Source organism: Lepidochelys olivacea, assembly GCF_965140295.1.
Source record: "Lepidochelys olivacea isolate rLepOli2 genome assembly, chromosome: 2".
Classification (NCBI taxonomy): domain Eukaryota; kingdom Metazoa; phylum Chordata; order Testudines; family Cheloniidae; genus Lepidochelys; species Lepidochelys olivacea.
The window spans coordinates 218,008,368-218,024,864 of record NC_140412.1 but is presented as its reverse complement, the minus strand read 5'-3'; the positions used below and the strand labels follow the sequence as shown (position 1 = coordinate 218,024,864).

At 45.8% G+C, this 16,497-nt stretch overlaps 1 protein-coding gene across 1 annotated transcript in view; it reads right to left on the bottom strand.

Annotated features, from left to right (window-relative positions):
• The window catches only part of THSD7A (thrombospondin type 1 domain containing 7A), a 534,141-nt gene extending 519,447 nt beyond the window's left edge, over positions 1 to 14,694 (bottom strand). Inside the window, exon 1 of the mRNA XM_084619828.1 lies at positions 14,581 to 14,694. The gene's annotated coding sequence lies outside the window, so the exon portion shown is untranslated. The remainder of the gene's footprint in view (positions 1 to 14,580) is intronic.
• Between the last annotated feature and the right edge of the window lie 1,803 nt (positions 14,695 to 16,497).

Here is a 16,497-nt window from a genome sequence, read left to right as displayed (position 1 = left end):
CTAGTAGTTTTATACATAATTTATAAAGAGGAGATTAATCATGAAAAAATTAACAGATATACATTTGAATCCACTGAATTGCTAATATTCTGAAATTTTAAAATCATAGAATACAACCAATTCTAAGGACTAAATCATTCTTTTTACCAGTAACTTCTGAATTGGAATCTTAATTAATTGTAAAATGTACTGTATGAACACCTGTTAGTGATTAATAGGAGCTGTTGCGCGGTAGGTACACCCCGTCACGGCGTGTCGCGTCGTGGGGACACAAAATGGGGATTGGACAGCTCAAGTGGTCTAGGATCTGGTGTCAATATGGCTTCCCTGGCTCCCAGGGCAGCGTGGACCAATGGCCAGAGTCAATAAAGCTGTCCTTCTGTTCAGAGCAGCATGGCTCAAGGCCAGAGTCTATGTAGCCGCCCTTCTCTCCAGGGCAGGATGTCCCAGTGGCCAGAGTCAACAGAGCTGCCTTTCTACTCAGGGCAGCATGTCCCAATGGCCAGTCAAGAGCTGTCCTTTGAGAGGAAAGCCCACCCCTTCAGGGGAAATTGACTTCACCCTGTGATGGGTGCAATTGGGGTAAGGAAACCCAGGCCCACCCTTCTCCACCAGCTCCCGACAGAACCAGTACTTTTGTGATCAGTCTTGGCCTCCTGTTACTACAGTCCTGATCCCTGGGTCCCTTCCTACTCTGACTTCCAGTGGCAGCAATCTTGCAGCCTCTGCAATCTCTTCTCCATCAGCCTCAGTGGTCAGCTGGGTGTCCATCAGGGTCTCAGTACGGCTGGCCTCTGAGGCCTGGGGCTCTGGAAGCTTCCCAGGAGGACCCTGCAGTCAGGGCCAGCTCTAGGCACCAGCAAAACAAGCAGGTGCTTGGGGCGGCAAATTTCTAGGGGTGGCATTCTGGCATTCTGGAGAAATTTGCCCCTGCTCGCATCTGCTTCCCTGAGTGCACTGCCGCCACTCCGCTTTCCCCCGCTCCCTCATTGTGCGCGAAGACCTGTTTCGCGCGGCAAGCCTGGGAGGGAAGGAGGAGAAGCTGAGTGGCAGCACGCTCAGGGTAGGCAGCGGTGGTGGAGTGGAGGTGAGCTGGGGCGGGGAGCGGTTCCTCTACCCTGCCCCCCCATTACTTCCTGCGATCCCCCCCATCCTCACTCACCTCCGCTCCGCCTGCTCCCCTGAACACACTGCCTCTCCCTCATCTGAGAGGGAGGGGGGAGAAGCGGAGCAGCAGCATGTACAGGGGAGCAGAGGTGAGCTAGGGTGGGGAGGAACCGCAGGAAGCAATGGGGGGGTAAAAATGTGGCACGCCCGGGGGAGGAGGCTGGGCTGGCGATTTGGGGAAGGGGTTGGGAAGGGGAGGAGTTAGGGGGCACAAAAGAAAAACAGGGGCAGCCAAAATTTTTTTTGCTTGGGGCGGCAAAAATCCTAGAGCCAGCCCTGTCTGCAGTGTATGTCTAGTGTCCTCTGTGGTCAGCTTAGCTGCTCCCTTTTATACTCTGGTTGCAGTCTGCACATGCCCAGCAGGGGCAAGGGGGAGTGGCCTCTTCACCTACAGAGTGTGGTTAACACCTGCATAACCAGTGTCTGTACACCCTGCCAACTTTCTACTCGCACAAAACCTTGCCCTGCCTTCTGCCCCACCCCTCCTCAGAGGCCCCTTCCATGCCCTGCCCCTTCTCCAAGACCCGGCCCTCCACTCACTCCATTCCCCCTCCCTCTGTCACTTGCTCTCCCCACCCTCACTAGCTCATTTTCACTGGGCTAGCTCATGGGGGTTGGGTGTGGGAGGGGGTGAGGGCTCCGGCTAGGGGTGTGGCTCTGGGGTGTGGGCAGAAATGAGGAGTTCAGAGTGCAGGAGGGGGCTCCAGGCTGAGGCAGTGGGATGGGATGAGAGCGCTCCGGTTGCAGGCTCTGGGGTGGGGACAGGGATGAGGGGTTTGGGCTGCAGGAAGGGGCCCTGGGCTGGGGGGTGGAGCCGAGGGGTTTGGAGTATGAGAGGGGGCTCCAAGCTGAGGCAATGGGCTCGGGTAAGAGAGAAGGTATAGGCTCAGGGCTGGGGGTGCAGGTTCTGGGGTGGGGCCAGAAATGAGGGGGTTCAGGGTGCAGAAGGGAAATGAGGGCTCTGGCTGGGGGTGAGGGCTCTGATGTGGGGCTGGTGATGAGGGCTTTGCGGTGTAGCAGGATGCTCTGGGCTGGGACTGAGGAGTCTGGAGAGCAGGCAGGAGGGGATCAGGCTGGGGCAGGAGTGCGGGGGGGGGAAGTGAGGGCTCTGCCTGGGGGTGCAGGCTCTGGGGTGGGGCTGGGGGATTTGGGGTGCAGGAGGGTGCTCTGGGCTTGTATCGAGGGGGACAGAGGGGAGTGAGGGGAGCTCAGAGGTGCAGGCTCCAGGCAGTGCTTACTTCAAGCAGTTCCCAGAAGAAGCAGCAGCATGTGCCCTCTCCGGCTCCTAAGCGGAGGCACAGCTAGGCAGCTCTGCACACTGCCCCATCTACAGGCGCCGCCCTTGCGGCTCCCATTGACCACAGTTCCTGACCAATGGGAGCTGCGGGGGTGGTGCTTGGTTCCTACGTGTCAGAGCCAGAGGAGGGACATGCTGGCTGCTTCCTGAGAGGCGAGCGCATGGAGGCTAGCAGGGAGCCTGTCAGGTGCACTACACAGCACCACCAACTGGACAGTCAGCGGCCCTGTCAGCGGTGCTGACTGGAGCCACCAAGATCCCTTTTCCACCAGGTGTTCCGGTCAAAAACTGGACAGACACCTGGTCATCTTACCTCTGAGTTCATTCTTGTTATGAAATCTGCCCTCGAGTTCTAAGAAGAGTAGCACTTCATTTATTTTAGCATCTCTGGGAAGCAGGCTTTCCTATATCTTATTCATCTACTGTCTATTCTCACCCACCTGTGAATTAAGTTCCTGTTGAAATGAGTGGGAATTCTGCACATGAGATATGAGGCGAGAATACACTCCAAGTTTGTCTGCGGGGATTTTTAAGAGCAAACGCTATCAAAAATGGTCAAACTGCTTTCTAGGTGGTATGAATTTGTTCAAGATAAATATGGCTTATCTGTATGTCATTTCTACAGTGATAAAAATGTTTGGACTTGGTATAGTCTCATTGGTCCAGGCTCATTTCATAGCTACAAAACACTGGGCTTCCAAAGAGCCAGCCAAACCATCAGCTGGTGTCAACTGCATAACTCCCTTGAAGGCAATGGAGCTACACCAATTAACACCAACTGAGAGTTTGGCCCAGTGTTTTCAGTGAGAGAGCAATATCAAAGGAAGACATTTCTCTCTTGTGAAAAAAATCCTTCACAAGTTCAGGAAGCATAAAATGATTACATATTTTCTGGAAGATTCTGCATTGATGTTGGTCACCATGTAGTATTGTTATTTCAATTTATACATGAAATATATTAGGATAAGATGGAAATTACAAAGGTGCCTGCAGGAGCTGAGTGGCCTGCTCCCACTGAAAGCACTACATTGGCACCTTTGAAAATCTCAAAACATACATTTTACTGAAATAGTATTTCTAAGTTATGTGCCTCACACAAAGCCTCTGGGTACACGTACAGTTTAAACGTATTATTGCAAAAGCTGTATTTGTTTAATTTTTGTAAAGTCCACATGTTCTATGTAATGTTTTAGGATGCATTTACTTATGTTTTACCTCTGTCAATTTTCTATACACTATTCTGTACACTCTGACTGTTTTGATGAAAATGGAACCTGTAATTCTTTAATTTAAAATGGAATACCAAAAGCAGAGATATTTGATAACTAGCATTTAACATGAACTAAAACTGTCACCTTAGAAAACCAAAATATAAGCCAGATATTTGCCCAGTTACAAAATAGTTAGCCACTTAAAGGGCCCACTTAAAAAAAAAAAGACACGATGGCTAACTTGAGTCTCACCATTAGTTTATGAATCTAAATATGAAAAGTGGTTTTCAACCTGTGGTCCACAAACGCCTGGGGATCTGGAGATTATGTCAAAGGCAGTGGTCCGCAAATTTTTTGATCATGTCTCCCCCCTTACCTGGTTTGTGCCCCCTTGGGAGTAGGGTTGCCAACTTTCTAATTCCACAAAACCATGCCCCCTGAATGTTCCTCAATGCCTGACCCCGGGTAGGGCACTCAGCAGTTTGGGGGCCACTAGTCCAGGGGGTCTGCAAAAGGTTATTATTACCATAGAATAGTGATTTTCAACCTGGGGTCTGCAGACTATTCCTAAGATTTCCATCTGAAAATTGTTAGGGATCTGCAAAATGAAAAAAGGTTAAAAGACACTGACAGAAGATAAATTCCTGCTCCCATTGAAGCTGATGGGAGTTTTGCCATGGTGTTGAATAAGGGCAGATTTTCACACTGAGACTAAGAAAGGAGGGAGCAGTTTAACTATGGAAATGGCCAAATTAAACTATACAACTCTTTACTAGCTCAGCCCTATTTATAAATACTATACTACATTAAACAGTTTAACTCCCTCATTCCTTAAAAAAATAACACAACCTAATATATGCACTGTCTTCAATATTTCATCCCATTTCCAAAGGTAGTGACCCTCAAAATCTAATATTGATCTTAGCTTTACCTTGATCAATACTAATCTCTGAGATAAATTAGTCGTTACATTGTCCTCAATAAAAATCATTACAGGTATATTATTGAAACACCACAACATATGTTTAATTAAAGAGATCATTAACTGTGTGCGTTTCCCCCAATATTTATACCTAGGATTTCTATCCATCATCCTTAGCAACAATTTTAATGTGACTAAACTCCCATAATTGCATAGTCACTAATGATTTCTCAAGACAACCTGACCTCACCTCTTTTATTTTATGACTAATGTTCTTTCTACCATACATTGTGTATAATCTAACTAGAGGAATAACACCATATTATAGTGTTAGGTTATTAGAGTCCAATTTTGTTCTCATTAAAAAGTCAATGGAAAAACTCTTCTGGTCTTCAAGGGGAGAAAAATTGAGCCCCTAAAATTGGGATGGGCCTGGACTACTAGGTTGTGATGCAAAGCCCACTGAAATCAACGCGAGAGTCTTTCCTTTGCTTTCAAAGGACTTTGGGGGAATTAAAGCGGTTTTCTCAAGGAAAAAAATCCACAGCAGTCAGAAGGTGTATTTATATAGAGCTGAATGTTTTTAAACACAGATTTGTATTAACTGTGTATGAACACAGAAAACTGCAGAGATGAGAATATAAATCCATACATAGATACAAGTGAGTTACATTATGGTAGCACTCAATTGACTTGAAAAATGCAGGATCAGGCTCTTGGTCCACTAAGGTCACATCCTCTTCTTCCTTGTTGATGGTTATAATGCACAAAACTATTTTTCAAGTTTACCAATGATTTTAATAAAAATAAATAAGAACTCTAGTATGATGCGTAACTTGTGAGTACAAGATATTAGATAACCACAAGTCTTCCTCCCACAATCTTGTGAAATGTAAGATTTTGCTGGATCCCAGCTCTCGACTGTAAATTACTCAACGCAGTGATCATATCTTTATACCAAAGGGGTGAGCAAAAGGAGACAAGAACAGAAAGGTAGGCTGAAACTATGTTATACAGAGCCTTTAAGGCATAGGCAAGGAGCTTAAATTTGATGCAGAAGCCAAAAGGAAGCCAGTAAAGAGGGTCTAGGGGGCAGGAAAGCTTGAGGACTTTTAGAAATGCATTTTAAACAGACTGAAGAGGAATGATACAAGAAAGGAGGAAAGTAGCAGAGGCAAGAAATAACTGGGAGCAGGACAAGGTTTTTAATAGAGGGGGTATGGAGAGCATATGCAGATTTCAGAGATGTAGGAGAGGAAAAGATTTCACAATACCTTCAGTGTAGAAGGAGATAGAGGAGTTAAAAACACCATACCAATACGGTAAGCCTGAGAGACAATGAGTATAGTGAAAACGCCAAATGTGATAGAGACTGGAGAAGGAAAGGAATGCTTTGGAAGAGAGATGATGAGCTCAGCTTTCCCCTAGATCAGTGGTTCCCAAACTTGTTCCGCCGCTTGTGCGGGGAAAGCCCCTGGCAGGCCAGGCCGGTTTGTTTACCTGCCACATCCACAGGTTCGGCCGATTGCGGCTCCCAGTGGCCGCGGTTCGCTGCTCCAGGCCAATGGATGTACTGGCCACCGCTTCCAGCGGCTCCCAGAGGCTTTCCCTGCACAAGCGGCGGAACAAGTTTGGGAACCACTGCCATAGATGATTCAATTTCAACCACACTCCAAAATATAACATGACCACAAAATATAAACATAGCCACACATCACAAAAATGAGTGTGGAAGTTTCAATGGAATCATGTTTTTTATGCTATTTTGATATCCTTCTCATACTTTCAAGTCAGGGCATATTTTCTGTCATACTCTGTTATTGATATAAAACCATTGTCACATAAGATGTAGAATATATTTAGTTCAGGCCCATTTTACTCTTACTTTCAGATATTGACAGGTAAGAAGTTGCATGCATATGAGAAAATCTGAAATAATTAAATGGAGTACTCTGTCATATAAAATGATGAGACCTATATAAAAATGACAAAAATCTATAATAATCTACAAGGAATAGACTGTTCACCCTAATAAATGAAAATTTAGCTTCCTAGTTAGAGCCTGTACAATGTGATATGAACAAGAGTGTGCAACAGATGCAAGCCACAGACTGTATTAAGCCAAAAAAATCACAATATTTCCTCTCTTAAATTACATGCTGAAAATAAATACTTGTTGAAATACTGATTGCTTAGTTACAGTATCCTACTTAATCAGTGCTGATGAGAAAGAAGTGACTTTACATTTTTAAAACATTCTTTGTTAAGGAATTCCATGCTAGTCACAATGACATACTAGTTATCTAAAATGATTAGGATTAAAAAAAGTGGAATAGATATGGATAATTTATCATGTGCAACACAGTCTATAAATAAGATTACTTCTACATTGGCAGTTACATCTCTGACTTATCTAGACGAATAAAACTTAATCAGCAAAAATATTTTAGCATCAACCACAAACCAACGCACTAACTTCAGGACTCCCCCTTCTGGAGACACACACGAACGTTAGATTTGAACTGCAACATTCTGTTACTGCAGAATGGAGCAGGAAAGGTGACAAGACAAAAGCCTTTATGGTCATGTGTGTGAGGTTCCTCTAGAAAGATGGACAGTTGCTAAACATTGCCACCCAGGATTATTCAAAGGAAAGAGGAACAAACCAGCTGAAAGACAAATTCATCAGCAACCAGGAGCGTGATAACAAAACCTTGTCTCCAATGGTTTTAAAGGCCACCAACAGATCTAATAAAAATCAGCCAGGAGATCTCACTTTAATACATAGCCAAGAGGGGATCAACCATGAATATCAATACAGCCTCAGGGCACGTCTACACTACAAACTTCAGTCGACTTCAGTTAAGTCGACATCCAGCAGCTGCAGTAATTAAATCGGTAATGCGTGTCCACACCATACTCCTTGTATTGGTGGAGTGCACCCGCACTAGCAGTGCTTGCATTGATGCAGAAAGCAGTAAACCATGGGTAGCTATACTGCAGTGCAACTCACTGCAGGGGGGTTTTGGGAAGGGCTTGCAATGCCTCATGGGACCAAAACATTCTTGCAGGGGGGAGTGGGAACATGGCTTCAATGTCCATGATGCAGTTTTCTCCCTCTCCCGATTTCAACTGCAACCCATAATATTTTGCGCCTTTTTCCAAAAGGCTGGCATAGCCACATGTATGCCAGTTCCCGAGAAACTGGAACCCAACTCAGCATTATAAACACCATAGCACACACCTTGTCCTGCAGCATTTCCAGAGCCATGAGAGGAGCCGCAACACAGAACATTGCGATGTCCTTCAAGCAACCCTGCTGGAAGCCATAGAAAGAAACAATTCCTGGTTGCTGCTGGCAGTCACGCAACAGCTGAACACATTGAAGTGACGTTTCTGGTCCCAAGAAACAAACACTGACTTGTGGGATCACACTGTCCTATAACTTCATAGCAATTAGTGGCAGCAGAACTTTTGTAACCCATGGCAGGACCAGAGATGGGTAAGGGGTCATAACACCTCCCCTTTGTAACATGGTGTAGCGGGGTGGCTACCTTGCTCCTAAAGTAGAAGGGGTTAAAAGCAGCCCTGGAGAGGGCTGTGACTGGGATGACTGATTGGGGAAGCAGCCGCAACTGGGCCACTCCCCAATCAGGCCCCAGGTGGCCTGTATAAAAAGGCTGTGAGGCAGAGGCCCAAGGAGTCTCTCTTCAGGCTGGAAGAGAGCAGGACCTGGCTGCCTGCCTGACAGGGTACTGAGGATGGTGCAGTGCTGGGGAAGGAGCAGGCTAAGCGGGGGCACTCCAGGCTGGCAACTCCCCAGGCTGTAAGGCCTGGTCCAAGGCCCATAGAGAGGTACTGGGAGGCAGAGGAAGGCAACAGGTCCGAACCCCTTTGCCTGTGATGAGTGGCCTTTACACTGCAGTCTGCCCAGGGAGCGGGAGCTTGGTGATGACTAGTAATAGCCCAGACTGAGGCAAGGTGGGGATAGTGGGTTGGGGGTTCCCCAGGAAGGGGAGACCCAGAGGCAGAGTGTGGGGTACTGCCAGGGGGCAGAACCTCAGAGAAAGGGGCACCGGGGTCTGTGAGGGACATAGGGACCAGAGCTGTGTGGATCACTGGCCTACAGAGGGCATTCCAGGCTGGAAAAGAGTTAATTCCCAATGACCAGCAGGAGGCACTACAGGGGTGAGTCCACTCCTTTACACATGGATATTGTCTGGAGATCAGGAACCAGAACTGACCCTCCCAAACTGTAAGCTTTGGCAGAGACTGTGCTGGGGGTGCTTACAGTGGCAAGTGGGCATCACAAAATTTCCCTTCTTCCTCCCCCGGTGCCACTGCTGCTAGCCATTGCCCAAGGCTTGCAGTTACTAAGGTCAACCCCTGACACGCAAACTACAGCCATGTTTTGGAAATTGTGGGTGAAGGGGTAGAAAATCACAAGGGGCGGGGGGGGGCAAGAAAGCCCAGGCACTACTGTTTGCAGTCCGAGCAGTTGAAATGAAAAACTACCACCGTCTCATCTAGGTGACCCTACCTGATATCACTCTCCTGAGGGTAACAGAGACAGCAAGGGAACAAATGCTGCAAGTGTCCAAGTGCAGACCGGGTCCTTATGCTACTATGGTGTGTACTATAATGATGCCAGATGAATTAATAGTGGAGTAGTGTGGGAAAGTGTCCTACTACAGTGGAAGAAATAAGACAGCCTTCCCCAGAAACTTTCTGCAACAGAATGCAGAGAACCTCCATGAAAGTTTCCTGGAAATCTCTATGGAAAATTACCAGGCCATCCCTGTATACATAAACAGTCTTTTTTGTGGGGCACCTTCTGCCTAGCTGCTGTGGCCACTGGGAAGCAGATAATCACTCTACCTCGCCTTATAATTTTAAATTAAAAATAGAACACAAGAACATGTGACCCCAAAATATTACTTGAAATTACATACTCACCAGAGGTTCCTTCCCCGGCATCACGGTCGGCCACGATGCTGTTCTGCGACTGGCTGGACTGCTCTGGGTTACAAACAGCGCCTGGATCTCTGGAAGAATGGATTTTCTACTCACCTGTCTCCCATTCTCCTCCTTATCCAAGACCTCCTCTTCAGTGTTGCCTGCACTGGCCCAAGACTCCAACTCTTCAAAAGGTATCCACACTGCTCTTAGGGGTCAGAGTGGTGTCGCCACTGAGAATCACATGCAGCTCCTTGTAGAAGCAGCATGTCTGCAGTGCCACACCAGAGTGACCATTCACTCCCTTGTCTTCGGATTCACCCACTGCAGTTCCTTGATTGTTGTGTGTCCCTGGTGTAGCCCTTCATCCCCACATCCTGTGGTGCTATCTGTTCAGAGATGTCTACGTTTCCACAGCTGGATCTGAGCTGTGGCTGCACAGCCTCTTCTCCCCACAAACCAAGATCTACCACCTCCTGTGTACTCCAGATTGGAGTGCATTTGGAATGTGAAGACACCATGATTAGCTGGGCAGGTGAGCTCTCCTAGCCAAAAAATTCAAAGGTTCCTGATACTTTAACTGGGGAGGGGTTCTTTCCTGTGTACCTGGCTGCTGTGCAGTGTAGTTGAAAATGTTTACAAGAGCCAGCACAGCAGAGCATTGTAGGACACTTCCTGGAGGACAGGTAGGTAGACATAAGCCACACAGTGTCTACACTGCCTCTACATCGACCTAACATCAAATTAAGTGCTATGCCTCTCGCAGAGATGGAATAATTAAGTCAACATAGCAGGCGAGTTATGTCAGTGGAAGGGACCTTGTAGCGTAGACACATTCATTATTAGGTCAACGTAAGGCAATTACGTTGACCTAACTGTGTTGTGTAGACCAGGCCTCAATTCCATACCCATGCTGTAAACCAGACAGACAGATATTGGAGACATCTGTGGAATTCCACTGTTGCCAGAGCTGTCCAACACGACTTCCTCAACAAAATTCCCTACAAAAGGGATATTTGAGATGGGACATTAATAATCAAAGGTACTGTTTCCTCTAAGCTGTGCGCGTGTGCACACAGATCCTAAATCCTGCACACACAGCGAAACACTGCACACACAAAAATTTGCACAGAAGCACAACAATTTGCACAGAAGAAATTTTTTGGGCACAGGGCCTGTCAAAAATTAGAGGGAACATTGATCAAAAGTCAAAAATGACCAACGCTGGCTCTTGAGCAAGGGCCTAACCATGTACATAAAGGCTTGCCACATATAATGAAGGTGTTAACAATAGCCATCAATAATAGGGCCCAAAGTCTCTCCGCCGTCCTTAACTAGCCACAAAAAGACATAGGTCCAATTCATAGGTGACTCATTATTGGTCTGAACTGGGTGGGAGAGGAAAAAAAAAAAAAAACCATGAGGATCAGTTATTTCTCACCAAGCAAAAGCAAGCAGACCAGTCCAGATCAGTTCAGTTGTAACCATGAACAATCTGACAACTCCTCACAGTTATAAACAGGAAGTGGTAACCGAGCTGCGGTAGTCTAGGTTAATCAGATTACCCAAACTTCCAGATACTCATTGCATTAGCAGAAGCCTAAGAAAACCAGTGCTGTAGCATACAGAGTTAAGTCAAAAACAATACATTCCCTATGGTATATGACCATGCTCACCAAGAATCTTGCAGCACCAGGGCTTCAGCTTTCTTCCTGCTACTTCCTGTTATATGCTTCTGTGAGCAACAGGCAAAGAGGATGCTGCAGGGACAACTTCCAGATGCCACACTATCAATGATGGCAGAGTAAAAGATGGCAGTGTCCCTGCCAGTTAGGGTGACCAGATGTCCTGATTTTGTAGGGACAGTCCCGATTTTTGGGTCTTTCTTCTATAGGCTCCTATTACCCTCCACCCCCTGTACCAATTTTTCACATTTGCTGTCTGGTCACCCTACTGCCAGTACTGGAACTACATTGTGCCTCTTGGTAAACTGAATCAGAAGCCACTTGGGATAATATGATGGTTACAACAGAGGTCATAATTCTCCGCCTTAACATAATAGATGCATAATTTCATGGACAAGTCAGTCATCTAGACCAAGAGACCTTGATATCTCTAATACTAAGCCTGACTTGACTTCAAACTTCAGGTTATGTGAGTAGCAGGTGATCTCTATATTACCAGAATTAGAGCTGGGCAGGAAACAGTTTTCCTGTCCCACAAAAATTTTTGAGGTATCAGAAATTTCATTTGTCCTGAATCAGGACAAGTGTCAAAGTCTCAAAAGGTTTCATAAACCAAAAATCTGGAAAAATAAAAAAATAAAAAGTTTGGGTCAACCAAAACATTTTGATCATTTCAAAATGTTTCAACTCAATTTCAGCCTTTTCCCTTAGTTAAGTCAAACTAAAAATAAAGCTTCAAAATGAATGTTTTTTGAGTTAACAACAAAACTTTTCATTTCAAACATTTTTTTATAAAACTATTTTCCAGTAATTTTTCAAGTGGGGAGATTCATCAAAATGGATGCTGTTTTGCACACAGTTTTGGTTTCAACAAATAGACTCATTTGAAAGTATCCACTTAATAAGCAAGCAACAATTTTTCCCATTTTGATTAGGACGGATCAGGAATTATTCGAAGATCAGGATTTTTCAGTGAAAAATCCTGACCTCCAGGACTAGGCATCCCTATACTTTAGATAAGGAGCAAAAAAAAAATGTGGCTATAACCCTACCTAGAATCATGCTTCAACAGATACCCAACTGGAGGCAAGCTGAGCCAACAAAGCAGCAGCAGACTCAGCTAGATAGCTCTCAGTACAACACAAAGTCCTCTCACTCACCACTGATGATCGAATCATAGAGGACCTTACTGGAGATGATCAACCCTCCATGCCATTGCCCCATGCTGCCAAAATGAGGCCAATAGCAAGATCATTGGGATAAATAATGGCTAACAACCTTTGCCTAATAAATCATCCATCACCACCAACTTACACCACATTAACAACAGGGATCAGAGTGTTCACTACTTTGGAAATTGTCATCTGCTACAGGCCGTCTTTGCAATGTGGCCATTTTACTCTCAAGATGTTACAGTTGAGAAAAAAAAAAAAGACTTAAAATTACAGAATGGCAAATGATTAAAGTGACATGAAAATGTCTTAGGAGTTAATAGTGCATTTATAGATAAAGCTGAAGAATGTCCGGATCAATAAGTAAATACTGGTCAAATGAAACATAAAAGTTTAGAAGAGTGACTTTCAGATTGTGACTCAGACACAAATTAGTACTCTCACTCAAACTCTGCTCTTAAACTCTCTACATTGTACTCATACCGTACTCTTTTCTCTGGCCTTCTAAACTATACCCAAGAATAAAGCAGAGGAAAGAATTTTAACGCAGGATAACCTTGCTTATGTCAGAACCACAACCCCCCACTTCTCTTAAAAAAAAAAAAGGCCATAATTTCTAGTTCTACATTTCATTTAACAGTATTAAAAAACTGAAGAAAATCTGTTTCATCAGTTTCAATAAATCTCAATCTGCAAAATTTCATTTGAAATCTAACTGTTTCTTACAGAAAAGGTGACACTGTTACTGAATACAGCGAAAATGCCAATACAATGCACATTTTCTTTTAAAAAATTTAAAACCATTTTTCCTGCTTCCTTGCTGATATTTAGAAGGGCTACACAGCAATACAATTAAACACACTTGGGCCTATAGCTTGTTCCCCTTCTATTCTGAGAAGATGTTTGTCTGCTGCCATTTCAGCTTCATCTTTGCTACTATGGAGACAAATAAAAATACTTTTTCATAGTGTAACGAAGTGTGTGAACTCCAACTATAGTACAAAGAGATTTTTCATACTAATCCTGGAAGTGAAAATGGCTACACAAAGTTCTTTCAAACAAAGTAAACTGTAAAATAACCTTATTTTCCTCTAAACCCTTTCAGTTCCAGCAGTCTTTTGGCCTACTTATAAAAGAACAGACAATACACAATATTCAGATAGAAGTGTGATTTTTCCAAGATGACAGTGTAACTCCTAAAATTAGGGGTTGGTTATGGAAATGTTGACAAGAAGTTTCTTTGTAATACTCTTGCTGAGCACGTGCTTTGCTTTCATACAACTAATGTCATGTTAAAAAAAAAAAAAAAAAAGCTAAGTGTGTAACCACAGCTGAACAGCCAGTTTGTCTGCAGAATATAACAATCTAAATAATAAATAAGTCTGATGAGTCCATTAACTAGATAAATCCTATGCAACTTTTTCAGTGCCACAAATTGCAACCTTGAAAAGAGAACCGAAATATTCAATGTCATTAATCTGCACTGATTTGCAAATTCATTCATAGCAGAAAAGCAGAAGTACACAACACAATACTTTATAGCGTCTTTCATATGAAGGACACCCCTGAAGAGTTAAACAACAGAGTGAGATGGAGATTAAGCGATATAGCACTAAATATCCCATTTAAAGAGTGCAATGAACAGCAACAGAACCCTTCCCAGGCAGGGGATGCACCAGTTTTTAGAATACCTTGCTGGGGTGAGAATGAGGAATTAGGACATGTATTTTCAGTAAGACAGCTCCCTCCTGGCTTTGTACATCTCCCTCATTCCAAGTTATCCCCTCCTCCTAGCCCTGCCAAGGCAACAGAAACAACTAAAGGACGCTAATACTTCCATCCCTGGGGCACCTTCCACCCAGTGCGTTTCCCAGCCCTTTGCCAACCTTAGCTGAGCCACAAACCACCCTGGGAGGCAGTGGTGATCGCTCCTACTTAACAAGCAAGGGGCACTGAGCAAGGGGGCGGTAAGTAACATGCCTAAGGTCACCCAGTGGCAGAGCTGGGACAAGCCCCCAGGGGCCGGCTCCCCGTCTCCTGCGCGCACTACTAGCCAAGGATCCCTTCAAGAGCCCCCGCCAACAGTTTTAGCGGTGCCCAACGCTGTTCCCCCTCCCTGCCTGGCAGCAGGCGCCTGCTCTGGCCCGCCAGCACCGGGCGCGGTACTCACCACACTAACCCTCCGCCCGCGCCGGGCTATTCCCCAGCTCTGGCAGGGCGCTGCGGCGGCTGCTCCTTAGCTCGGGCGGGAGGCGGGGCGGAGACTCCGGCAGGCCCCTCAGCGGGGTCCGGGCGCCCCGCAGCCGTCGCCTCTCGCCGGCCCCCACCCCACTCGCGCGCCCGCCCGCCCGCCTCCTTCCCCCAGAGTCACCGGCTGCAGCCGCAATGCAGCGGCGCCCGCCCCCTCCCCCAGCCCTGCATAGGGACAGGAGCCCGGCGGGCGAGTGGAGCCCGCGGCGGCCGCCGGGCGCCCCTGGCAGGCGCCCGCGGACTCCCCCTCCCCCAAGCAGAGGGCATTACACGGGGCTGGGCTGCGCCTCCTCACCCGCCTTGGAGCGTCACTCCTGGGGCCGCTGGGGGGGATTTGCAGCCGGGCCACGGGCTCCCCTCAACCCACCAGCACAGGAGCCTCCCGCGTCCAGCGGCTCGCCGCCGCGCTCGCTCGTGGTGCCGCTCCTCGCCTCCCAGCCTGCCCGGCCGCCCCCGGCGTGCGTGGGGAAGCCATCAGCCAGCGCCTCGCACCGCACCGCACCCCGCCCCGGCTGCTCCCGCTGGACCCCCGCACAGCGCGCCCCGCTCTTCTCTGTCTGATACTCCGCAGCAAGCAGCGAAATCGGGAAAGTGACGTACCTGTTATCCAGGATACCTGGGACAGCACGTCCCGAGAGTAACTTGGAAGGAGAGGGCACTTGACGAAAGTGACCAGTGCCTGTGCCTTGTTTGGGGTGGAGCCGAGAGAACATTTTCTGCGTCTCCTGGGCCAGCTGCCAAAATTAGGTCATCGTACGACCTTCCGATCTGCCTTTATTATTCCAAAACCAAGATGGGGAGGGGGGACACAGGAAAGGGGCGTTATTTTACAAGCTAATTTTGCGGTTTCTTGTCCTCACACTATTTAAAACAGATCCCTGGAAAGGTACATTAATTGCTATGTAGAGAACGATAGAGGCATTAACGAAGAGAATGTAAATGATCCAGCTATTTAGATGAAGAATTAAATGTACAGTTTATCTGGGAAAGATGGCAAACAAACCACGTGAAATTATTTCCAACCTCTGTCTTAAACCATTCACTATCTTTTGGGTAAAAGTTGTAAAAGGGAATTATTTAACTTTTAATAGCCAATAAAAGTAGGCAGCTCCATTCCCTTGAAGCAAGTGCTTCTAAAAATGAACTAATTAAAATTGTTTTCCATAATATAAGCAAATAAAGTACTCACTGTAGCTGGAACTTTTGCTATTTAAATAATAAAAATATGGGGGTTCGATTCATGAATTACTTCAAATACTTCCAAGAGTGAAGAGAAGAAAGAGAATCCTTTACACAGTTGCCCCTCAGACATAGACTAGCTGCAAAATTAGGGCCCTGAATTTGCAAACAGAAAGCCCCTGTGTAGTGCAATGAACTGTTTCAGAGTCTTTTCAGAAGCAATCCTATATTCTATGGCATGGGAAAGCTGAATGTGAATGAACAGGTGTGTCTTGTCATTTTCAGCTTATTTATTTTTCGTACTCATGGAAACTGGAACAAGCTCAAAATGTTATTTGTATGGATATTTTATTTTCATTCCTTGTAATGTACAGGTGCAAACTGTCATGCAGAATGTTAACCTTTTTATTAATTAATTACAAAAGAATATTGAACACTGGGAGCTGAATATTCAAGATGGTAACAAAGCCTTTTTTTCAATTAGTCTGTCCAGAATTTGTTTCACGTGGCAAAAAATTAATTATGATATAAGCTTTAATCAGTCTTTCATAGTATCACATCGATTGATATGTCAAAAGCTTAGCGTTGATGGCCATGATAGAGTAACTGTTGAGTTTGATTGGATGTCTGTCAATAATCAATCTTCAATGACACCAAG